Here is a 27592-nt window from a genome sequence, read left to right as displayed (position 1 = left end):
TAATTTCAAAGGCTTCTTGTAACCTAAAAGTCTTTCAAAGCATAATGGCACAAAAAAAATAAATCACCCTTTCCAAGTGATGTCTCTGCTTGGTAAATGTCAGCACTAAGAAGGATACAAACATATTCCCCAAACAGGTAACATAAAGTGGGAAATGACACAGTATCAACCATAAACATGTCTTTGCCAGGGCCTTGCTTTAAAATGCTGTCACTCAAGAACTTGAGAGAAGACTTTCAATTTTTTTTTTTTTTTTTTTAATCAATACAACTGCAGAAACTCTACTTGGCTGGCAAAGTTTGAGCCATGTCTATTGCATTTCCCAGTGGCCCTCCATTTCCTCCTTTATCACTCTCACCTCTTTCCAGTCACTGTTCTATCACTGGGATGAGACAAACTCCCCTCTGTACCAATCAGCACAGTGTGAGCCTTCTGTGAAGGAAAGCAAACCCCCCTTTCTAAAGGACTCTATATCCTGCCTGCCTGCCCTGAGCCGTGTAAAGGCATTTCAGTCCCTCACAAATACATGGCATGTGAACATGTGCATGCATGTCTGTGTGTGTGTATTAAAATACACTCTAGAAGGATAGTAGACATTGAGCTACTATCAACTGCCAGGGCCACTTAGTAAATTAGCTCATTTAATTAGAAGCATCAAAGAGCAGGACTGAGAAGGGAATAGGAGAAGTAGCAGACAAATATTCAGGTAGGGGAGACAAGGAAAATATCTGGAAAATGGGAAATGACCCTGACATGAAAAGAAGGAGTAAAGGGGAATTCATCGGAGGATGAGGATCCAGTGATCCCTCACATCCTTAGCAGCAGCAGCAGCATATCCTTTTCTCTCACTGCGGCTCCCTGATGAGTCAAGTCCCCTTGACTGCCTGCCCTATGATGTCACTAGTTGCCTATCTGTCTTGGCTGACTATCTTGAATATGACTCCTTGCCAGCATACATTCCATTTCAAATTGGGTGCACTATGTTTTCTGTATCCCATTCATTCATTCTCATTCATTACCTCTTACCCCACCATAGGCAGCCTTTACCTGTTGCTAATAGTTGCAGTTGTGACAGTATGCATTCACATCTTGACTAGACAATTCATGATGAAGAGGAAGCAGGATGTTGTCATTGGAAATGACAGGACAAAACCCTCAAACTCTTCAGGCCAACAAGTCATGTTCTTCGAGATTTGACTACACTGTCTACCTCCTAATACTTACTGGGGAATGATAAAATGTAGAAACACTCAAACCATAGTTTTGTGTCTAATGGTGGTGAGGAAGAGGGGAAGCTGGAAATTTGATTGGATTGTCTTTTTGGGACTTGGGTTAATATGTTGAGATCTTCAAGTTTTCATTAAAAATGAGAAAGACAATTGAGTTATTATTGGTAGTGGTAATCTTGATACAGTTTAAGATTACTATCTACATTTTAAAAAGCACTATATCAGGGTTTGCTTTAAAAGTAAAGATATTTTTGTTAGAGAAAATGCAAACATGGGCACAAATATGAGGTAGAGCCATTTGGAACACTGATCACTGGCTGGGGAAGGAAGGAATGAACGAAGGCAAAGGGGAGAATGTGCCATGAATCAGGAAAGCAGTTTATAATTTAATAATACATGATTGTTAATTGTTCAATTCTAAGGAGAAATGTTTGTGTATTTAAATGAATAATAGATTTACAGAGGCAAGAAGCGAAATAATAATGGTATTTCTTTGGGAAACATTTTTTTTTCACAGCATACATAAAGCAAAAATGTTATAAACAGTTCTGCAGATAAAGTTTAATGATATTTTAGAGTCATTTTGCCTATGCACTAGATAATAAGCATGAGATTTAGTTTGAATTGTCTTATTTCCATGCTCATCTGCTGCAAATCTTAGCTAGCTATATATGTTGATTCAGTCTTTTCATTTATATTGGAATTTAGATTGATATTAAAGTTCTCAAGTACAATCTCATACATTAAATTTACCCACTTATTTTCAATTTTTTTTCTCTCTTCTCACTTTTTGCATTGAATTTTCTTTGACAATTTTTAACTCCTTAGCTGAGAATAACAGAAGATTTTTCTGTATTTATTTGTTCTAGTGAGTATATCCATCTTTTCTCACTTCTATCAATTTGATGTCATATTTTTTCTCCAATTACTTAAGTCCTTTTATTTTCTGGTAAGTATTTCGTATAAAATTGTCAAGGGCTTAATATGTTTTGCTCAAAATTTTCTTTATTTTATTTTTATTTCCCCAAGAAAATGAGCATAATATGGCAGATAAACACAAAGTCTAGCATCTAGTTAGCTCTGAGTCTTAGTTTCCTTACTAAGTGTGAATACTTAGATGATATATCATTAAATTTTGCTCAATTTATCTGCAAAAATGAACAGACATGATACTTGTCCTTCTAGGCTCACAAGATTTGTTCAAAAATAATAAATATGTAAAAATGTATTACAAACTACCAAGTTAATCACACACAGGTATGTACACAATCAAATACCATCTACATGTTTCTGATTTTTTAATAATTTTAATGAATATATTGTACATGTAATTATTTTTATTGACTCAGAAACTATTTGAAATCTCAATTTTATGACCATTTTTATGATCATTGAAGTCAATGTTTCATTTTCAAAATCAAATTTATATTTCAGCAATGCATTTTCTTACATTATATGATACATGACAGATGTAATCATAGATCACCAGAGCTGTCAGGATGTGAAATCACGTAGAAACTGGGTACTTCATTTTTTAGGAGTAAAGAAAACAAAACCCACTGAGGCCAAGAAGTTTAGCAGAGCTTATAGTTTTGAGCTAATTTTTGTCCCTCCAAAATTTATGTGATGAAGCTCTAGTCTCCCAGTCCTCCAGATTGTGGCCATATTTTTGACAGTTTCTTTCAAGAGATAATTAAGTTAAAATTATATCATTAGGGGATTTTCCTGGTGGTCCAGTGGTTAAGAATCCACTTTCTAATGCAGGGGACATGGGATCAAGAATCAATCCTTGATCCTGGAAGATCCAACATGCTGCGGAGCAACAGAGGCCATATACTGCCACTACTGAGCCTGTGCTCTAGAGCCTTCGAGCTGCAGCTACTGAAGCCCATGTACTTAGAGCCCATGCTCTGCAATTAGGGAAGCCACTGCAATATATTTCTGCACTGCAACTAGAGAGTAACCCCACTCACAGCAACTAGAGAAAGCCCAGGCACAGCAACAAAGATCCAGTGAAGTAAAAAATAAATAAATAAAATTTTAAAAATTTAAAAATTGAAGTGATTAGAGTGAGTTATAGACTAATATTTGAGAAGGAAATGACAACCCACTCCAGTATTCTTGCCTGCAAAAGCCCATGGATGGAGAAGCCTGGAGGGTTACAGTCCATGTGATTACAGAGTCATATGTGATTTAGCAACTAAACAAAAGAATAACCAACATGACTGGTGTCCTTATTAGAAGAAAGGGGTACCCAGACACACACACACACACACACACACACACACACAGAAGACCATGTAAAGACATTGGGAAATATGGTTATCTACAAAAGAGATTTCAGAAAAAAAAAAAAAAAAAAAACCCTGTCAAAACCCTGATTAAGAGGTGGGAGGGGGGATCGGGATGGGGAATACGTGTAAATCTATGGCTGATTCATATCAATGTATGACAAAACCCACTGAAATGTTGTGAAGTAATTAGCCTCCAACTAATAAAAAAAAAAAAAAAAAGGGGAAAAAAAAAAAAAAACCCTGATTAAACTTCTAGCCTTTAAAATTGTGATACAATAAATTTCTATTGTTTATCCAATCTATGGTACTTCTTTATGGCAACCTACGTTAACTTATACCCTAATTTAAATCAGATACAGACTAAATATCACATATCCTCAATCCTTATGAAGTACTTATTCTACCACATTATACTGCTTCCCAATTTTATTTTTAAAAAGATTCACTAATTAAGGGATACTTACTTAAATGGTGAAATAAATAGAAAAACAACAATGATACAATGAAAAAAACACTCTGAATGAGTAATTGATTTAGGATATCATCCACTCAGATGCTGCAGTTTAGACAATGCAGGCATCAATTAATGACTGAATGTTTATTTTTGACTTAGGTCACAGGATCCACCTAAAAATATTTGAAAGTATCATTGGAATTCTAGACCATTTAAGTAGAACTAGACTGCCCAACATGGAAGAAATAGAATATAATAAATCATTAATAGGGAGAGGTTCATAAATAATATAGAAACAAACATAATAAAAGTAGAGATCCTATATTAGTTATCAGAGGTAGTGGTGGCACCATTAAGCCTGAAGAGACAAAGATGCTATCTGTAATGTTGGAATTTTTTACACCCTCTTATTATTTTTCTTTAAAGATTTTTTTTTTTATGTGGACCTTTTAGTTTTCTTTAAAATGCTTATTGAATTTGTTACAATATTGCTTTATTTTATGTTTTGGCTTTTTGGCCTTGAGGCATGTGGAATCCCAGTTCCCCAACCAGGAATCAAACCTGTACCCCCTGCATTGGAAGGTGAAGTCTTAACCACTGGACCACCAGGGGAGTCCCTCACAACCTCTTCTTGCTTTACTATCCTGAAATACTTTCCCATATGCCACTGTGACTCATTACTTATGCTGTACCCTGTCATATTGGTTAACTTGAATCACAGATAATATACATTGGATAAATATTTGTTTAATTAATGGATAAGAAAGGACCACTAGTTTTCAGCTAAAATCATGCACCTGAAGAACACCACCACCAGAGTCTTCATAAAAAAGGAAGAGGTAAGGGGAAAGAAAAAAAGGAGTGGGGATCAAAGGAGAGAAGAGGAGATAAAATAAAATTTAAAAAGTAAAAGAAAAATTTTCCTGCAAATAGGGACTTTAGTGTGAGAGAAAACAAAACCAAGAAATTATTAAAGTCAATGATGACTCATGTGAGATGGCCAGTCCTAAATAGTCAAAACAGAACCATGAGTTTAGCACTCAGTGGGTTTTGTTTGAAGTTGAAGTTATAAATCTTGAACCAACTTGTGCATCTGCATTTATAGCTACTGTTCAACTCTCTATGTACGCTTCTGCAGACAATCTCTCATTTATGGGCCTTCTATGACCTTTATGTCTGAAATTAAGTTTCTTTATAACTTTATCTATCTTAGAGTGCAATTCAGTTTAAATAAAGCCCAACATTTCAAAATAATGACTTCCATTCCACCAATAGCTATGGCCCTTTATTGACTAACTTACTGATACAATGTCATTTTTGTCTCATAAAGATAATCTATTTTGACACTTTAATGTTTATCAATTACATAGAGTATTAATGGTTACTAGAAAAAAAATTTCTGGAATACAGAAAAATGTTTTATTATTCAGGAACATGGAGTAAACATCACATAAACAGGACAAATAGTTTCATTTAAATCCATTGAAACAGTTACAAAAGACAGTTTGAGACCTTGCATACACTATGCAACTTAGTTTTAATTCTTAAATGTATGCTATAGCACTTGGTACTATACTGAGATGTGCTTTTCATGTTAATAAATATTGAGATTGCAACTCTCAGCATTTGAAGTAAAAATTATGCTGAAGTTTCTGCAATTATTGTTGGAGTTCCTCCTTATCAAATCTCCCATGCACATTACGCTGGGAATCCACACTTAAATATTATGGAGAATCAATTTGTAAAGGAGTTGCTTTTACTTCAACTAGAAGAACTAATTTCATTTAAGATGAATGTATTAGAAAAGTTGCTTAGAAAATACTAACATCCATTATATCATAAAAACCGTACTAAACTTTTCCTTTGGATGATACAGAAAAACTTTTATAAAAATCAGTTGAACTTGTGACCATATTTTAATATAACACTATTTGGAAAATATTTTTATTATAAGCAAATTATGTAGCAAACTGGCAGTGGAACAACAATTTTCTGGATCTCATGAGATTTCTAGTTATTATTCTTATTTTGGCTGAACAAATCTACTAAAGCAATGGCATTCTGAAATACAGCGATTATTTTTTTCACTTGTCTCTTAAAAATATTTTTAAAAGGGCAAGTAGCATTAAAATGAATACAATGCATGAGACAGTAAAAAATCATAAAAAATCTATAAAAATAAACAGCATAGCAATTTTTTAAATTAACAACTATAATATAAATAAGCAACAAGAGAAATCAGAATAGCTATTTGCTTGAAGTCCAGTATTTTTAGTTAAACCAGCACATTTTATTGTGGGCATAAACTTTGCTTCCCTGCAAGGAAAATTACAATCAAAAGTTTTAAAATACTTCCCAAAGAAGAATGCAAAGATGTTTAGCTTGTTGGTACTAGCTGAGTCACTTCAGTTAAACATTAATACACATGTTCTTTTCCCAGCTAGAGACTATAAACTCCTGAGGCCCAAAACTCTGGTTTTGGCTCACAGAGAAGTGGGTTCTAATTCCACCTCTACCCTGTTCTGGTGTCTTGAGCAAGTTACTTAACAGCAGTTCCAACTGTGTCTGGGTTCCATGGTGAACTGAGAGAGTTGCCACAAGATATCCTGTTTTATTATGGTAACTCTCTCAGTTCACTGTACAGCACTTCTGTCAGAATCCAGGTAATTACTAGCTTAAGGTAGTTCAAAGTTTCAATGTCAGATCACACTGCATTCCTTTCTAGAATGAATCTTTGTTAAAGATCATTGTAGAAAAGGAAATCAGATGTGTATGTTCAATCTGGTTCTAACATTTGAAAAGTTAGGAGACATGTAGTAGGCACACACAGACCTACAAAGGATGCATATGTCTGCCTTGGTCTTTGAATTTCATCCTGATGGTTGTAAAGAGCTACTGGAAGGTGTTAATAAAGGGGATTGTTGTTGCTGTTTAGTTACTAAGTCATGTCCACCTCTTTTTGGACCCCATGGACTATAGCCCATCAGGCTCCTCTGTCCATAGGATTTCCCAGGAAAGAATATTGGAGTGAGTTGCTATTTCATTTCCTTCTCTAGGGGATCTTCCCAACCCAAGGATCAAACCTGCATCTCCTGCATCAGTAGGTAGATTCTTAACCACTGAGGCACTTAGAAAAAAATTAAAGAAATTGTATGCTCCTAATTCAGACCTAGAAATATCATTTGGGTGTGGTATGAAAAATGGACTGAGGAGAGTGTGGACATTGTGAAGCAAGGGGACCAACTATAAGGGTATTTTAGCAGCCCAAGTGTGATCAGGAGAGATTGAGAGTGAAAACAGGAGAGATGCAGATGTATGGTGTTCTGGGCACAAGGTCTCAGTTCTCTACTACCAGATAGATCATTCCCTCCAGGTATGTGTGTTTCTGCATTGTTGCATTTTACAGTTTACACAACTCATAAGGATATAGCTGGGGAAGAACTGTTGCAACTCATGCCCCCAAACCCCATGTAATGAACTGACTTTACCTCTATTAGTTTACTCTGGGAAATATAGGTGGATTAGAGGAATGGACAGGGCTGTCTGCAGACATATTTATGGTTATCTTCTATAATGATAATATTACTGTTACTCTAAGCCACAAAACAGTCCCATCTGACAATTTGAAAACCTAGTCCTATGTAATAATTACACATTTAACTTGTTCTGGTGGTAATCGCCTCCTTCCTTCCCACCTGGGGTGGGAACAGAGATAGATGAAAATTATGCTCCATTTTGTTCTTCTTGCCCACTACTCCCCCTCAACTCCCACATGCTTAAGAAGGTTTAGGATTCCTACAAAGCAGTACCAAAAGACAGATGGATACAGGGAAAGGCACAGTCTTACATAGTAGATTCTTTCATCATCAAGACTTTCCTTCATGGGTGTGCTGTTGTGGGTTCCTCAGAGATGCACTTCACTGAAGATCTTTCATTTTTAAGTCTTAAGAGAGCAAATGCACTCTTCAAGAGGTCACTTAGTTTTCCCCAGCCCACATTGTGCATAACCCATCACCATCACATCCCAGTAAAGCCTACAGACATGATCTCACACCTACTTTCTTTGCATGTGACCCATCACTAGTCCATGGACACATCCACATAATCTTTGTCCCTCTGATGGTGGGAGTCTAGTTATATCCCAAATGCAACTCTCTCTCTCTCTGCCCTCTCATCATTTCTTTTGAGGGCAGAGGCATAAATTATTCAATAATTCTCACAATCTCTCCTATTACTTTATCCTTTCAGAATTTCAAAATGGATATGGACTTTAAAGAGTTATGGAGTCAACTTCAACCATTGCCCTGAGATGGTTAGGTAGCATCACTGATTCAATAGACATGAATTTGAGCAAATCTTGGGAGATAGTAAAGGACAGGGAAGCCTGGAGTGCTTCAGCCTATGAGGTTGCAAAGAATTGAACATGACTTAGTGACTGAATGACAACAGTGTTGTGTCAGGCACACATTCCAATTTTCTTAACCTTTTTACAATGGAAAGTTTTAAATATACATAGAATAATGTAATGAACCTCCATGACTTACCAATTGCCTTCACCAATTAACAACTCATGGTTAGTCATGTTTCATATATTCCCCATCCTCACATCCCACCCCCAATAGATTATTTTGATGCAAGTCCTTCATCACATCATTTCATCTATAAATATATCAGTATGTGTCTGTATTAGTTTATGGTCAGAACTCCATGAGAGTTTACCTAGGATTTCTGCTCAGGGTCATATGAGGTTGAAACCAAGGTTTCAGCTGAGCTTTTATCTGGAGGCCTGTGGAGAGAATCACTGCAATCTCATCTTAATGGTTGGCAAAATCCAGTTCCCTATAAGTTGTAGGTTTGAGGTCCTCATTTCCTCATTGTCAATGTCTCCTCTCTTTGCTCCCAAAGCTCAGTTAAATTTCATCTGTGTCCCCTTCAATCCATTGTCAAACCACTAATGATGCACTTCTCATGCTTCAAACTTTCTCATATCCACATTTTCTTTCCTGTTCCTGTCTTCTGTTTCTAGATGGAGAAAAATGTTTGCTTTTGGGGGCAATTGTGACCATATTGGACACACCTGGATAATATAATATAATCTTATTTTGGGTCAACTGATTAGTAACCTTATTACATCTACAAAGTTCCTCTTGACATATTCACAGGTGCGATATTTTATCATAGTCATGGGTTATGAGATTAGGAAAAGACATTTGGGGATGCTTATTTTAGAAAATTTTGATTGCTAGCATCAGTGAGCCAGCATCAGTGAGGAAGAAGTAAAGGAAATCTGTGTTCTATACCTACCTCCATCTCTTCCCAGGTCCTAACTTGTCCATCCAACATTTCTAAGGAAATATATTTTATAGTTGTTGAATGCACAGTATACTTGATAAACATTCAGGGAGTCATTTGCATTAAAAAGTAACAAAATGTATTGAGATGGTGTAAACTTTGATGTAGAGTGGTAGGTGGGTAGGGAGTGGAACTGAGAGAAAAATAAAATCAAGGAAAGACTCAGTCACTATTTTATGAAGTGAGAAGGCATTTCCATATTCACATAATCCATGCTTCTGCCCAGCTCCAACACCCACTTGAAATCCTTTGTGTATACCATCTTGGTTTTGGCTCACAAACAGATTTAGTGATGGTAAAAAAAACTGTGCTGTGTAGTCAACATAGTTCATTAAAGTAGGCAAATTTTTGTGAATGTTGCAAGTCTTGGAGAGAAAAGATATATTCCTGTGCCACTACAGGGACACTTCTAAGATTATGACATTTTTTTCATTTCTATAATTCCTTTCCATATCATAGCAAGGTATCCTAAGCCAATCAAAACTCAAAACTTAGTCACACCATTGAGCTGACATGTCTGCGGTAGGTTCACTTTGAAATTAAGAATTAAACAATTTGGCCTCTCCTACTCTACCCCTTTCAATAACTATTTTCTTACCTTGAAGTGATCATAAAACTTTTCCCTCTCAGAGGATAAATCCAGAATCATAATTCCCTTTGTCTCTTATCAAAACTTATCTTACTTACTTCCTCACCCTTCAGCTTGGTATATCTGATACACTACTTCATGTAGTTGATATGGGATCACAAATTACTCATATCTCAGATCCCACATTAAAACTTTAACAGGAGCCAGCAGTGCTTTAATCTAAACCTAAACTAAATAAGGAAATGCCAGGTACTTTAGAAAGAGAATTCTGGATATATGCTACAGCAGGGAATTCATCACCTGTCTTCCTGCTTAAGTCAAGTCTCTAAAAATGCATTTTTCTGAACTGTGGCTAAGGGACTTTCATGTTTGCCAAACATCATTTTGAAAATATTATTGTTCATTGTAGCATCTTCTTGAATGTCTCCATCTATCCTTTCACTTTAAAAAAGTGCCTTATAAGAGCCAGACACTACATAACTAATAGGCATGTAAGAAAAAGAAAACAAACAAACAAAAAAAAAAAAACCTATCAGCTTAATACAGGTTGGGACACAGAATTTTGAGATTAAGAGCTTCATGTTCCCTGTCTGAAAGGGGTTTTCAGAACAAGGCTGTTCACGTCCATAGATTTATGGCAAGGGATGAATAGGGAATAAATAGTTTTCCTCAGCCCACAAGTTCTATTCATGATGAAAGAAGAAAAGTCTATTCAATTATTCCCTTTCTGTTAGATTGCCAATTTCTGAACTATTGGGTTGATTAAATTCAGTGTTTGAAAACACCAAGAATATTTGAATAAAAGAGGCCAAATACACAGATGATTTTAAGTGATTTAAATTCCAATGGGTTTTGCTTCTCTTCTGTTTTTCTTTTTCATATGAAGTTGAATTAGAACTTCTGTGAATATTGTGTTGGGAGTTCTCAAACAATATGTCTCCTATTAACCTTGACTTTCTTAGTAGTTTTCAGATTGACTTCATCAGTATATTTTTCACAGATGCATCCTAAGAGACAAATATCTACTCTGTAATTTACTCAGATGTGTTTTGAAATGTTCACTACAATCTCTATACATACAACAGCTGTCTTTCCCAAATCCTGTCTTTGATCAGCTCAGACCAAGTACTCCATCTAAAACCTTTGTCTCTGAACTGCTCTCTACTCTTCAATATCTTTCAAATAAATGTTATCAAGTTGCTATTTATCAGTCTGAAGATGTACAGCAAGTACTGGGCTTTGTTAAAAAAAAAATGAGAAGAAAAAAACGAAGAATTTCTTAAAAAAAATTTAAATCTCATTGAAGTAAAAAAAAAACATACTCATGAAATATACATATTTTTATAAACAGAATCAATGTAATCAAGTGTTGAATGTGTGGTTCTAACAGAATATGTGTGAAGATGGGAAGATGGAGAAATAACTGTCCTAGCCATTCTTAAATTGGATTTGAAAGAACGGGAAGAAGTTACACACTCTAACCAAAGAAGCTGGATATAATTTGCTTGCTCTCAGAAAGATGGCCTAAGAGCAGGGTCTATACAGTCACAGGAAGATATTTTTTTTTAATTTGGAGTTAGGGCGTGACTTAAGAAATGCAGGGAGTATTTCCTATGTTCCAGATACTGAACAAAGCACTGGGCATAGAACACATTAACAACACACAGGTGGATTGCCAATACAAAACTTGTAGCCTAGCTGGGAAATCAGATAGTAAATAAATGATTATTCATAGTGACTAGTAAAACTAAATATGTCAAGTGTCATGAAGGAGTATAAGATGCTAAAAGATGGTATGTTTGAGGTATAAGATGAAGGCCAGGGTGCCTGTAAATGAGAGAGGGATGGGAGACTGTCCAGACAGGACCCTGGTATGTACCAGGGACCCATGCATGTTGTCCATTTCTAGGTGGAGCAGTGGTAAAGAATCCACCTGCCAGTGCAGGAGAGACAGCAGACTCATGTTCAATCCCTGGGTCGGGAAGATCCCTTGGAGAAGGAAATAGTAACCCACAGCAGTATTCTTGCCTGACAAATCCTGTGGACAGAAGAGCCCAGGGCCTACAGTCCATGGAGTTGCTAAGAGTTAGACACAACAGAGCACCCATGCATGTGAGCACACTCATGCAAACACACACATACACACACAAACACACAAACAAAGGCATGTTAACTTTTCTTGTATAGTTTCTCATTGATACTAATGGCAAGAAACAACCCTCTAGGGGACTAAGCACAGCAATAACCTGACTAGATTTGTGTAGCATTGGAGCTATAATTGGAACCCTGAATATTAATAAGAAGATTCCAGTCCTAGCCTCCCTCTGTTGGCCATCAGTTCAGTTCAGTTCAGTCACTCAGTCATGTCTGACACTTTGCAAAACCATGAACGATAGCACACCAGGCTAACCTGTCCATCACCAACTCCTGGAGTCCACCCAAACCCATGTCCATTGTGTCAGTGATGCCATCCAACCGTCTCATCCTCTGTCATCCCCTTCTCCTCCTGCCCTCAATCTTTCCCAGCATCAGGGTCTTTTCAAATGAGTTAGCTCTTCGCATCAGGTGGCCAAAGTATTGGAGTTTCAGCTTCAACATCAGTCCTTCCAATGAACACCCAGGACTGATCTCCTTTAGGATGGACTGGATGGATATCCTTGCAATCCAAGAGACTTTCAAGAGTCCTCTCCAACACCACAGTTCAAAAGCATCAACTCTTTGGTGCTCAGCTTTCTTTATAGTCCAACTCTCACATCCATACATGACCACTGGAAAAACCATAGCCTTGACTAAATAGACTTGTGTTGGCAAATTAATGTCTCTGCTTTTTCATATGCTGTCTAGGTTGGTCATAACTTTGCTACCAAGGAGCAAGAGTATTTTAATTTCATGGCTGCAATCACCATCTGCAGTGATTTTGGAGCCCAGAAAAATAAAGTCAGCCACTGTTTCCCCATCTATTTGCCATGAAGTGATGGGACCAGATGCCATGATCTTAGTTTTCTGAATGTTGAGCTTTAAGCCAACTTTTTCACTCTCTTCTTTCACTTTCATCAATAGGCTCTTTAGTTCTTCCTCACTTTCTGCCATAAGGGTGGTGTCATCTGCATATCTGATGTTATTGATATTTCTCCCAGCAATCTTGATTCCAGATTGTGCTTCCTCCAGCCCAGGGTTTCTGATGATGTACTCTGCATATAAGTTAAATAAGCAGGGTGACAATATACAGCCTTGACGTACTCCTTTCCCTATTTGGAACCAGTCTGTTGTCCCATATCCAGTTCTAACTGTTGCTTCCTGACCGGCATACAGGTTTCTCAAGAGGCAGGTCAGGTGGTCTGGTATTCCCATCTCTTTCAGAATTTTCCACAGTTTATTGTGATTCACACAGTCAAAGGATTTGGAATAGTCAATAAAGCAGAAATCGATGCTTTTCTGGAACTCTCTTGCTTTTTTGATGATCCATAAGATGTCGCCAACTTGATCTCTGGTTCCTCTGCCTTTTCTAAAACCAGCTTGAACATCTGGAAGTTCATGGTTCACATACTGTTGAAGTCTGGCTTGGAGAATTTTGAGCATTTCTTTACTAGCATGTGAGATGAGTGCAATTATGCAGTAGTTTGAGCATTCTTTGGCATTACCTTTCTTTGAGATTGGAATGAAAACTGACCTTTTCCAGTTCTGTGGCCACTGCTGAGTTTTCCAAATTTGCTGGCATATTGAGTGTAGCACTTTCACAGCATCATCTTTTAGAATTTGAAATATCTCAATGGGATTCCATTGCCTCCACTAGCTTTGTTCGTAGTGATGCTTCCTAAGGCCCACCTGACTTCACATTCCAGGATTTCTGGCTCTAGGTGAGTGGGAGTGATCACCTTCATGATTATCTAGGTCCTGAAGATATTTTCTGTACAGTTCTTCTGTGTTTTCTTGCCACCTCTTCTTAATATCTTCTGCTTATGTTAAGTCCATACCATTTCTGTCCTTTATTGAGCCCATCTTTGCATGAAATGTTCCCTTGGTATCTCTAATTTTCCTGAAGAGATCTCTAGTCTTTCCCATTCTGTTGTCTTCCTCTATTTCTTTGCACTGATCATTGAGGAAGGCTTTCTTATCTCCCCTTGCTATTCTTTGAAACTCTGCATTCAAATGGGAATATCTTTCCTTTTCTCCTTTGCTTTTCACTTCTCTTCTTTTCACAGCTATTTGTAAGGGCTCTTCAGACAGCCATTTTGCCTTTTTGCATTTCTTTTTCTTGGGGGTGGTCTTGCCTTCTGTCTCCTGTACAATGTGATGAACCTCCATCCATAGTTCATCAGGCACTCTGTCTATCAGATCTAGTCCCTTCAATCTATTTCTCACTTCCACTGTATAATCGTAAGGGATTTGATTTAGGTCATACCTGAATGGCCTAGTGGTTTTCCCCACTTTCTTCAATTTAAGTCTGAATTTGGCAATAAGGAGTTCATGATCTGAGCCACAGTCCCCTCCCAGTCTTGTTTTTGCTGACTGTATAGAGCTTCTCCATCTTTGGCTGCCAAGGATATATCAATCTGATTTTGGTGTTGACCACCTGGTGATGTCCATGTGTAGAGTCTTCTCCTGTGTTGTTGGAAGAGGGTGTTTGCTATGACCAGTGTGTTCTCATGGCAGAACTCTGTTAGCCTTTGCCTTGCTTCATTCTTTATTCCAAGGTCAAATTTGCCTATTACTCCAGGTGTTGGCCATCAACTCTCTCTATTTCGTGGCCTTGCTCTCATGATTTATAAAGTGGGATAATGTTGTTTAGATCAGATGAGATAGGTATTGAATTATAAAATGACATTTGGCGTGCACACATCAGTAGCCATGAAGAACATATCTGCACTATCATGCAGGACACACTAAATGTTTTTGCATAGAATATGTAAGCACACCCCCCCACACACACACACACACATGGGTATATGTTCCTCCCAAATCCAAGCTCCACAATACCTTCTGCCAAAGGGAAGAAAGCCCTGATTACAAGTCTCCTATCTTCTTCCTAGAAACTAGCTCTGAAAAACACAAAATTTGCTATTACCCAGGCATCAAGCATATCACTGACTGATCCCATATCCCAGGACCTTGACTACTTAGTATGCTAATCTGTAAGGATGAATTAATTTACTTTCTAACAACTGTATCAATCTCAACCATATAGACCTTGCTGCTAATTTGATTACATCTTTTGTCAAAATCCAGTATTTTATGCCCTATATTTCCCTGCAGAGTAACTTCAGCTTCTTTTAGATGTCTACAATAGTTGTGCTATATGTATGATAAACATTTGTTAAAGTTGATAGAACTATTCTAACAAGGAACTTTTATTTTTGTATAGTTGAGCTGTATCTGTTTTGATGTGTTAAGGAGCAAACTTAATTCCCTCCACCTTGCCGACAAAGGTCCGTATAGTCAATTCAGTTCAGTCGCTCAGTCGTGTCTGACTCTTTGCAACCTTATGAACTGCAGCACCCAGACCTCCCTGTCCATCACCAACTCCCGGAGTCCACCCAGACTCATGCCCATTGAGTCGGTGATGCCATCCAACCATCTCATACTCTGTCGTCCCCTTCTCCTCCTGCCCTCAATCTTTCCCAGCATCAGGGTCTTTTCAAATGAGTTAGTTCTTCACATCAGGTGGCAAAAGTATTGGAGTTTCAGCTTCAACATCAGTCCATCCAGTGAATACCCAGGACTGATCTCCTTTAGGATGGACTGGATGGATCTCCTTGAAGTCCAAGGGACTCTCAAGAGTCTTCTACAACACGACATTTCAAAAGCATCAATTCTTCTGCACATATAGTCAAAGCTATCTCTTTTTCAGTAGTAGCGTACAGACATGAGTGTTGGACCATAAATAAGGCTAAACACCGCAGAACTGATGCTTTTGAACTGTGGTACTGGAAAAGACTCTTGAGATTCTGTTGGACTGCAAGGAGATCAAACCATTCAATCCTAGAGGAAATAAACCCTGAATACTCATTGGGAGGGCTGATGCTGAAGTTGAAGCTCCAATACTTTGACCATCTGGTGTGAAGAGGTGAAAAAGACCTCTTGCAAAAGACGTTGATGCTGGGGAAGATTGAAGGCAAAAGGAGAACTGGGTGGCAAAAGATGAGATGGTTAGATAGCATCTGTGTGTGCTCAGTTGCTCAGTTGTGTCCAACTCTTTGAGACCCCATGGACTGTAGCCAGCCAGGCTTCTCTGTCCATGGGATTTTTCAGGCAAGAATACAGGAATGGATTACCATTTCCTTCTCCAGGGCATTTTCCAGAACTATGAGATTGAATCCACATCTTTTGAGTCTCCTGCATTGGCAGGTGGATTCTTTACCACTGCAACACATGGGAAGCCCCAAGTATGGGGGTAGGATATAACATATCCCAATGATCATGGATTTGACTTTCTCCACTTATTTCTGGTGAACTTTGCTTTATATATGTTATTAGATGTATTTATACATTCTATATAAATATATAGAGGTGTCATATACTTCTGGTAAATTGACCCTTCTACCTTCATGAAATATATTTCTTGCCATAAAGTTTATTTTTCCTGACATTGGTATAGATAAAACTTGTGTTGACTTGTGTTGACTAGTGTTTATATGGTACCGTTAAAGTACTAAAAATTGGACTGACCTTTTACCCCAGACCCAGAGATACCTGGGGATTTAGCCTTTCCATAATACTACTCTTGGAATGGAGTCAGTTAAGTTGAAATTTAACCATGTGATCTATCAAGTCAATTTGCTTGGTAATCAGATTTATTTATTGTGAAAAGTCTTATTGATGAGTTTCAGGTGCACTGGAAAGACTGTGAATATCTCTTGTCACATAGAACCTAGTGGGTCTATGTGATAAGCACAGTATAAACGCAGATGAAGAATGCAGAAGGCATCTGCTTCATCTCTTGTAATTGAAGGCAACCACTTTGATGAAAGGATTGCAAACTGTTTCTGAGATGTTTCAACTTTCCTCAGTGAAACTACTCTTGAGATGTGCTTCATTTTTTTTTTTTTTTTTTGGTCTTCCTCACAGTTCAAGAAACTGTCATTGAGACTATTTAAAATAGTTACAGGTATACTTGTAACCTACTATTTTTGCTGTTGTTGCTGCTGTTCAGTTGCTCAGTTGTATTCGACTCTTTGTGACCCAGTGGACTGCAACACACTAGGCTTCCCTGTCCATCACCAACTCCCAGAGTTTTCTCAAGCTTATGTCCATTGAATTGGTGATGCCATCCAACCACCTTATCCTCTGTTGTTCCCTTCTCCACCTGCCTTCAATCTTTCCCAGCATCAGGGTCTTTTCCCAGGTGAGTTGGCTCTGTGAATCAGGTGGCCAAAGTGTTGGATCTTCAGCTTCAACATCAGTCCTTCAAATGAATATTCAGGTTTTATTTCCTTTAGGGTTGACTGGTTTGATCTTCTTGCTGTCCAACGGACTCTCAAGAGTCTTTCCCAGCGTCACAGTTTGAAGGCATCAATTCTTCAGCGCTCAGCCTTTTTTATTGTCCAGCACCTATCATTTTTATTATTTGCTTTCTACTTAGACATTTGGTTCTATTATTTTTCTCTCTTTTATCCATTTATTTTACTTATAGGATACTTCTGTGGCTAGATGTTATATATGTTTGCTTTTTTCCTATTGAGGGCAAACTTTAAAGATTACTTTTATTGAGGTAACATTGATTTGTAACATTATATTTTCACATATGCAACATTATATTTCTGTTTCTGTATACCTTACGCCACACAAAAACATTTATATAATACACCCTTGACTTGTTGAAACTACTATGAATAGATAATTTTACCACTCTTAAAATACTTTAAGAATCTCAGAACAGTTTAACTTCTTGTACCCTTCCCCAACCTTTTATGTTATTATTGTATTTAAGTTGAATTCTGTCTTAACTATGTATCTATTCATCCATCTATCTAGTTCATTTATCCATCTATCTATCAGCTTAATATGTCTCTCCACCTATTGTTATTTTATTTTTCAAAAATTTTATTGGAGTACAGTTGAGTTACAATGTTGTGTTAATTTATGTGTACAGCAAATTAAATCAGTTATGCATATGCATATATCTATTATTTTTTAGATTATTTTCCTCTATAGGTTATTAGAGGATATTGAGTAATATTCTCTGTGCTATCCAGTAGGTCCTTGTTAGTTATCTATGTTTTGTTACATAGTCTGTGTACATATTGTTTGAATTGCTTCTTCACTTTATTCCTGCTTATCTCTTCTATCTAGAATTGCATATTCCTTGCCTCAAAATTTTTTGGTAATTTTATTTCATTTATTTTATATCATTCGCTAGCAAATACTTTGGATCTTTTTGCTAAAAATATCTTTCAAAATTAAATGTGTATTTATTTTGTATTGAATTCTTGATTGAGAGATTTTTAAAACTTTTCCAAAGTAAAACTCCACTATCTTTGGGCTTCCTTTTTTTTTTTTTTTTTTAATTTCTGTCGTGAACTAACTTTCTAGTTTTCTTTCTTCTCCAATAGTGCTATGACATTCTTTTTGGACTTCTTTTTCTCTTTGTTTTTAATTTTCTGCAACGTTATAATAGTGTGTCTTGGGCTGGGTTTTCTTTGAATATATTCTGTTTCAGTTCCAAAATGTTTCTTGAGTCTTTGCTTGATGTCTTTCTTTGGTATGACAAAATTCTTAGTAATTATTTTTCAATATGGGCTTCCCAGGTGGTGCTAGTGGTAAAGAACTTGTCTGCCAATGCAGGAGATGCAAGAGATGGGGGTTCAATCCCTGGGCCATGAAAATCCAGTGAAGGCCATGGATACCTGCTCCAATACTCTTGCCTGGGGAATCCCATGGACAGAGGAGCCTGGCAAGCTACAGTCCATAGGGTTGCAAAGAGTCAGACATGCCTGAAGTGACTTAGCAAGCACCATATTTTCTGATATGTATTCTATTCCATTTTCTCTCTGTTGTCATCTGAGTCCCTTTTAATTTGTTTCATTTATATTTTTCCCCTCTCTGACTTAGAATATTTTTTTTCTGACCTGCTTTCTAACTATCTAATTCTTTTTCTAGCCATGTATAATTGGTTATTAGTGCATTGAATCAGTCTGTGGCTAATCAGGAGATGGAAACCATTCAGTTATTTAAATTGGTGATAATTAATATAAAGAATTATTAAGCTGTGATAGGAGAGTAACTGTAAAGATGAAGAGAAACCTCTAAAGGATTCCCTAGAGCTCAGAGAGACTCCTTGAGGAAAGATAAACTTGGAAAAGAGATTCACACCATATTGAAATTGGCATGGCTAAAGCTCTGGGCTTCCCAGGTGGCACTCATGATAAAGAACCCACCTGCCAATGCAGAAGATGTAATAGACCTGAGTTCGATCCCTGGGTGGGGAAGATCCCCTGGAGAAGGACATGGCAATCTATTTCAGCATTTTTTCCTGGAGAATCCTATGGACAGAGAAGCCTGGTAATGGTCGCATAGAGTCGGACACAACTGAAGTGACTTTAGCATGCATACATGGCTAAAGCTTACCGGATAGAGGGTGACTTGACTTGATTGCCTTGCCAAAGCTGTTGCACAACAACTGAACAAACAGAAACAACCCAACCCTCTGAGACACGGGCTGAATGCCCACAGATGGGCCTGCAGATGGAGTGAAAGCAATCTACATTGCTGGAGCTGGGAGCTGGTGAAATCTCATTCTGTAGGAATAGGAACCTAGCATACTTTCCTGTCAGCTTGAAGTAGGTCGGCAAGAGGGATGAAATCTGAGCAGTCAGCTCACTAAATGCCAGCACTATGTGGATTCTGGCATGGACATGCATGGAGCTAAGAAGTGGGTGTGGTGGCAGCATTTTAGGCATGGGTTCATGCCTGCAGGGTCCCAGGCTCCTAGACATATTTCCATTCCCCAAAGTAAGAGTGAGGTAAAGCTTGTGGTTATTAAATACTGGAACAAAAAGTTGGTGTCTGGCTGGCACCTAGCACTGGAGAAAGTGCACAAGTCAAGAAATGGAGAAAAAAAATCTCACTGTTCTGGGATCTATCAGGTGAACTGTCTTAAAAAGCAGGAAGGAAGGGCATTCCTTTCTCTACTGCCTACCCAGAATCCTCTACTCAAAAGGCTAAACATTGCTGACTTGCAATGGAGAAACATTTGTAAAAATCATCTCAATTATTATAGAGCAGTTACCCCAAAAAGGAGAATTTAGAACTAAGAATTTAAAAATTGAGAATTAGAACACATAATTGATGAGCTCTTAATTCCAATGATTATATTGTTCAGGTATAGAACTATCGTGTTAATATTTTATAACTTCTAAGTCTCTGTTTTTAAAATTTTTGAATCTTTTAAATTAAAGATGGCTGAGGACTGAAGAATTGATGCTTTTAAACTGTGGTGTTGGAGAAGACTTTTGAGAGTCTCTTGGACTGCAAGGAGAACAAATCAGTTAATCCTAAAGGAAATAAACTTTGAATATTCATTGGAAGGACTGATGTTAAATCTGAAGCTCCGGTACTTTGGCCACCTGATGTGGAGAGTTGACTCATTGGAAAAGACTTTGATACTGGGAAAGAGTGAAGGCAAAAGAAGGGAGTGGCAGAGAATGAGATGCTAAGATAGCATCACCACGTCAGAGGACACGAATTTGAGCAAACTCCTGGATACAGTGGAAGACAGAGGACTCTGGCATACTGCAGTCTATGGGCTCCCAAAGAGTCAGACACAATTTAGCAACTGAATAACAACAAATTAAAATGATTGTAAATGAAATCATCAAAAAAGAATGTTCTCAGGTAATGAAATCTAACAGAAGAATCACAATGTTTCTGTAGTTGTTGCTCCCTCCAATGAGTCAGTTCTTCCCAGCAGGTGGCTAAAGTATACGAGTTTCAGCTTCAGCAACAGTCCTTCCAATGAATATTCAGGACTGATTTCCTTTAGGATTGACTCGTTGAAGCTCCTCACAGTCCAAGGGACTCTCAAGAGTCTTTTCCAGCACCACAGTTCAAAAGCATCAATTCTTTGGTGCTCAGCTTTCTTTATAGTCCAGCTGTCACATCCGTACATGACTATTGGCAAAAACATAGCTTTGACTAGACGGACCTTTGTTGGCAAAGTAATATCTCTGATTTTTAATATGCTGTCTAGGTTGGTCATAGCTTTTCTTCCAAAGAGCAAGTGTCTTTTAATTTCATGGCTGCGGTCACCATCTGCATTGATTTTGGAGCCCCCAGAAATAAAGTCCGTCACTGTTTCCATTGTTTCCCCATCTATTTGCTATGAAGTGATGGGACTAGATGGCATGATTTTAGTTTTCTGAATGTTGAGTTTTAAGCCAGCTTTTTCACTCTTCTCTTTCATCAGGAGGCTCTTCAGTTCTTCTTTTCTTTCTGCCATAAGGGTGGTGTCATCTGTGTATCTGAGATTATTGATATTTCTCCCAGCAATCTTGATTCCATCTTGTGCTTCAACCAGCCTGGCATTTCACATGATGTGTTCTGCATATAAGTTAAATAAGCAGGGTGACATTATACAGCTTTGACATACTAATTTTCCGATTTGGAACCAGTCTGTTGTACCAAGACTGGTTCTAACTGTTGCTTCTTGACCTGCATACAGATTTCTCAGGAGGCAGGTAAGGTAGTCTGGTATTCCCATCTCTTGAAGAATTTTACACAGTTTGTTGTGATGCACACCGTCAAAGGCTCTGGCATAGTCAATAAGGCAGAAGTAGATGTTTTTTTGGAAATATCTTGCTTTTTCAATGATCCAACAGATGTTGGCAATTTGATCTCTGGTTCCTCTGCCTTTTCTAAATCCAGCTTGAACATCTGGAAGCTCACAGTTCATATACTGTTGAAGCTTGGCTTGGAGAATTTTGAACATTACTTTGCTAGCATGTGAGATGAGTACAATTGTGCAGTAGTTTGAACATTCTTTGGCATTGTCTTTCTTTGAGATTGGAATGAAAACTGACTTTTTCCAGTCCTGTGGCCCCTGCTGAATTTTCCAAATTTGCTGATATATTGAGTGCATCACTTTCCCAGCATCATCTTTTAGGATTTGAAATAGCTCAACTAGAATTCCATCATCTCCATTAGTTTTGCTCATAGTGATGCTTCCTAAGGCCCACTTGACTTCACTTTCCAGAATGTCTGGTTCTAGGTGAGAGATCACACCCTCATGGTTATTTGGGTAATGAAGATATTTTTAGTATAGTTCTTCTAGCACTTGTATACAGGTTAATGTCAATAAATTATATTGATCAACTTTCTGAAATACTTTTTTTTTACCTGAAATATCATTTCTCTTTCAAAGTGTTTAACGTTTTTTAAAAATATTTTATTTATTTATTATTTTGCTGTGCTGGAGCTTTGTTGCTGCACAGTCTTTTCTCTAGTTGTGGCAAGTAGGGGTTACTCCCTCATTGCAATGCATGGGCTTGTCATTGTGGTGGCTTCTCTTGCTGTGGAGCATGGGCTGGTTCTAGGACATGGGGGCTTCAGTAGTTGCAGAACGGAGGCTCAGTAGTTGTGTCTCCTGGGCTCTAGAACTCAGGCTCAGTAGTTGTAGTACACGGGCTCAGTTGCTCTGTCCCATGTGGGATCTTCCTGGATTAAGGATTGAAGTGGTGTCTCCTGATTTGGCAGGAGGATTCTTTACCCCTGGGTCACCAGGGAAACCCTCAAATCACTAAAACATTTTAAACCTCATTTACATACATTGTTTCAGTTCAGTTCAGTTCAGTAAAGTCATTCAGTCCTGTCCGACTCCTTGCGACCCCATGAATCACAGCACGCCAGGCCTCTCTGTCTATCACCAACTCCCGGAGTTTACTCAGACTCATGCCCATCGAATCGGTGATGCCATCCAGCCATCTCATCCTCTGTCATCCCCTTCTCCTCCTGCCCTCAATCCCTCCCTGCATCAGGGTCTTTTCCAATGAGTTAACTCTTTGCATGAGGTGGTCAAAGTATTGGAGTTTCAGCTTCAGCATCAGTCCTTCCAGTGAACACCCAGGACTAATCTCCTTTAGGATGGACTGGTTGGATCTCCTTGCAGTCCAAGGGACTCTCAAGAGTCCATAGTTCATACATTGTTTAGATTCAAACAAATAACCACCTCATGAGATAATCATAGCTGGCCAAGGTAAATTAGAGCCTGGATTTTGGAGCTATATTGTCTGCAATAAAATTCTGGATCTACAAAGGATTTGACAATGTGATATAATCATATGGCTATAACTATCTACCACTGTGCTTTAGTTTTCTCATGTGAAACATGGAGATTAAAATGAGCATAAAGTGTATTAAATAAATTAAAATGTATTAAAATCTTTGGAATCTAGCCTGTTGGCTATAGTAAATACTGTATAATCTTTAGCTATTTACTATTTTACTAATTTATAGAAGCTTTTTATATCATATGATGTCACCTACATGCAGAATCTAAAATAATAATAATAATACAAATGAACTTATTTACAAAACAGAAACAGACCCAAAAACTTAGAGAATGAATTTATGGTTACTAGAAGGGGAGTGAGTGGGAGGGATAATTAGGAGGTTGGGGATTTACATGCACACACTACTATATTTAAAATGAATGCCAAAGATTAGATGTTTTGGAACTGTGGTATTGGAGAAGACTCTTGAGATTCCCTTGAACTGTAAGGACATCAAGCCAGTCAATCTTAGAGGAGATCGATCAGTCCTGAATGTTCATTGGAAGGACCGATGTTGAAGCTGAAGCTCAAATACTTTGGCCACCTGATGGGAAGAACTGACTCCTTAGAAAAGACCCTAATGCTGGGAAAGATTGAAGGCAGGAGGAGAAGGGAATGACAGAAGATGAGATGGTTGGATGGCATCATGGGCTCAATGGACGTAAGTTTGAGCAAGCTCTGGGAGTTGGTGATGGGCAACGAAGGCTGGCATGCTGCAGTCCATAGGGCCTCAAAGAGTTTGACATGACTGAGCAATTGCACTGAACCAACAAGGACCTACCACAGGGAACTTGAACTGTGTTCAATATTATGTAACAACCTAAATGGAAATATAATTTGAAAAAGAATGGATATATGTATATGTATAACTGAATCATTTTGCTATACACCTAAAACTAACACAACATTGCTAATCAACTATATCCCAGTATACAATTTTAAAAATAAAAATATCAATTAATTAATTTTGAAAAAGATTATTTTTTATTCCATGGAATAAGTTGTTTTGTTATTTCTCTAAACAAGTCTGAAAATTTGATGGGAACAAAGACATATATCCAATTATACAACAACACTGCATTTGGGGACATTCTGTGCCAGTATCCTTGAAATGAAAAATCAAAACTTCCTTTATTTTTTTTTCCTAGAATATTTTTTTTCCATTTATTTTTATTAGTTAGAGGCTAATTACTTTACAATATTGTAGTGGTTTTTGCCATACATTGACATGAATCAGCCATGGATTTACATGTGTTCCCCATCCCGATTCCCCCTCCCACCTCCCTCCCCATCCCATCCCTCTGGGTCTTCCCAGTGCACCAGCCCCCGAGCACTTGTCTCATGCATCCAACCTGGGCTGGTGATCTGTTTCACCCTTGATAATATACATGTTTTGATGCTGTTCTCTCGAAACATCCCACCCTCGCCTTCTCCCACAGAGTCCAAAAGTCTGTTTTTCTGTTTTGCATATAGGGTTATTGTTACCATCTTTCTAAATTCCATATATATGCGTTAGTATACTGTATTGGTCTTTATCTTTCTGGCTTACTTCACTCTTTCCAAGTAACTGCTCCAGTTTCATCCATCTCATTAGAACTGATTCAAATCAAAACCTCCTTTAAAATGCTGGCTCAATTCACTGTAGTTTCCAGTGAATTTATAGTGTACATTTAGCAGCTGTGGGATAAATCCTAGCTGTTGTTTGGAGCATTGTCTAGGCCCTGTGAAATGGAATATTTCCTGCCATATCAGTAAAGAGGGTGTCACAGCCATCAGAGATTCTAGACTTACAAATGTAAAGTTCTGAACCCAGGAAGAATAATAAAGGTTATCAGGCAATCATCAGCCACTTCCCAGGTTAGCTAGTGGTAAGAGCTCCCTGGTAAGCTTAAGGAGATTGGGAGATTCAAGAAAGAGCCAATAGCAGCCATCCACCGCATCTACCACTCCCTATGGTGAAGAGAAATTAAGGATGTGAATAATCAAGAAGGAGGATTTGGCCCTAGATGGCTGAGATGCATATGAAAGGAATGAATTCAGTCAGCCCAGATGCTTACATCTTCCCACACATAGGGGAGCACTAAATTCCTTAGTTTCAGATATCTGGTCTTCCTTAACTGACAGTAACTTTTGATGTTCAGACTATCTGCCCCCTTTGTTACAAACTTCTATGTATCCTGACTCCTTCCCTTGCCTCCTCAGAGCAGTTTCTCAGGGCTACTTGAGAGGCTATCTCCTGGGCTTGAAGTCCTAAACATTCCTACCCAATAAAACAACTCTCAGGTTGTGACTATTGTTTTAAGGCAACAGCCCTAATGTTCAACCTCAATTCTCTAATATCTTCCAGAACTTACTTTCCAAGTAACTGCCTGATTTCCTCCCTGCTCATTAATTTGCTCGTTCATTCATATAATTATGAGTTATATAATTATGTGAGCAAGATGTTCCCTGCCTTAAGAACTTATGGTATGTAAGAACCTCTAACTCACAAGCTGGTCCATGATTCATCTTAAACTTGATTTGCATTGGAATCCTCAGTCTCAGACTCCCAATTGGAATCCTCAGTCTCAAACTCCCAATTTTTGTTTTTAAGTTGACTATCCTGAATTTCAGTTCAGTTCAATTCAGTTCAGTCACTCAGTCGTGTCTGACTCTTTGTGACCCCATGGACTGCAGCAAGCCAGACTTCCCTGTTCGTCACCAACTCCCAGAGCTTGCTCAAACTCATGTCTATTGAGTCAGTGATGCCATCGAGCCATCTCATCCTCTGTCATCCCCTTCTCCTCATGCCTTCAATCTTCCCCAGCATCAGGATCTTTTCTAAGCAGTCAGTTCTTCGCATCAGGTTGCCAAAGTATTGGAGCTTCAGAATCAGTCATCCCAATGAATATTCAGGACTGATTTCCTTTAGGATTGACTGGTTTGATCTCCTTGCTAGGCAAGGACTCTCAGCAGTCTTCTCCAACACCACAGTTCAAAAGCATCAATGCTTTGGCGTTCAGCTTTCTTTATGGTCCATAAATGACTTCTGGAAAAACCATGGCTTTCACTAGCTAAACCTTTGTTGGCAAAGTAATGTCTCTGCTTTTTAATATGCTGTCTAGGTTTTTCTGGACTTAACTTCAGGCATTCATTTCCCTCCAGTTTTGCCACCCCCCCCCCTTTTTTTTTTCTTTCTTTTCTTTTTTTCTTTTTTTTTTTTTTTTTTTTGAAAACAATGCCCTGGAATACATTCTTCATGTTCTGCAGCAGAAATATGTGTGTGTGAATGCACGTTTTAGGGGTGGGGAGGGGGGAAGGGGCACAGAGAGCCTTGATGCAACAGTAGGGAGAGAACTCATTGCTAGAGGCAGCCAAAGAAGAAGAAGAAAAGAAAAGAGACAATTACCTGCTGTTAGAGTGCAGCTTATTCAAGGCAAAGCCAAATGACATGTGAAATAAAGAACATTTCCTGGGGTTTTACCACATCTGTTGCTGACAGCCCTGGTGCACCGTTTATCTACAATCAGCTGAGAGTTTCCACTTAGAAAAGTAAGAAATAGATTTTTCCCCTCTAAATTGAGGGCTTAGCAAGGGGACCTGGGGAAATGAAGATGTCTAGGAGATTACTGCTTTCAGATTGCGACATGAATAGTTTAAGCCAGTAGTGCCTCCCCGCCCTTACCTCTAAGCAACTCTTTCACTGGGAGGTTTGCCTGTTGCAGAAGAATATTGGTTTATTTACAGGTGTTATCATGAGTGGAACTAGAATGTTTCATCCTCAAAGCAAAAGAGATAATAAGAAGAAAGCTGACCCAGGAAGCTAGAAGGAAGTTTTTTTTTTTTCCCAGTAGACTTCAGAAAAAGAAATAGAAACGTTTTTGTGTAATAAGTTAACTTGCTCACTCATTCATGTCCTACTCTTTGTAACCCCATGAACTCTCTTCTCTGTCCATGGAAGTTTCCAGGCAAGAATACTGGTGTGGATTGCTGTCTCCAGGAAAAAGTTAACTACCGCTCATTTAATTACACCCAATTTATTATTATTTGCAAAGTCTTTAACTCAAAGTTATGGAACATATGATCACTATTTTTAGTTAATTAAATCCTTTTGGATTAAAAAAATGAAATCATATCATTACATTCAGTATTTTTTCATCAGTCTTCTACACTGTACAAGACACTACTATTAGGTGCTGGAGACTTAAATATATGGCTTGCCCATTTTCAAGATAATTTCCATAACTAAATTGTGTTTAGGTAGCGAGAACTGAAGACACATAATTTTTGTGCCTATCCTGTGCTACAAATCCTGAAACAAAGTATGTTTTTCCTGACATTGCCAAACAATACTGAAATCGGGGCGGGGAGGGGGAGAAGCTTAGCTATTTGCTTCAAGAAATACCCGTTACTACAAAATAAAGCCAAACAAA

The sequence above is a fragment of the Cervus canadensis genome, chromosome 5 (genome assembly GCF_019320065.1).
Source record: "Cervus canadensis isolate Bull #8, Minnesota chromosome 5, ASM1932006v1, whole genome shotgun sequence".
NCBI classification, from domain to species: Eukaryota; Metazoa; Chordata; class Mammalia; order Artiodactyla; family Cervidae; genus Cervus; species Cervus canadensis.
The sequence above is the reverse complement of the archived record's forward strand: the minus strand, read 5'-3'. Positions refer to the sequence as shown.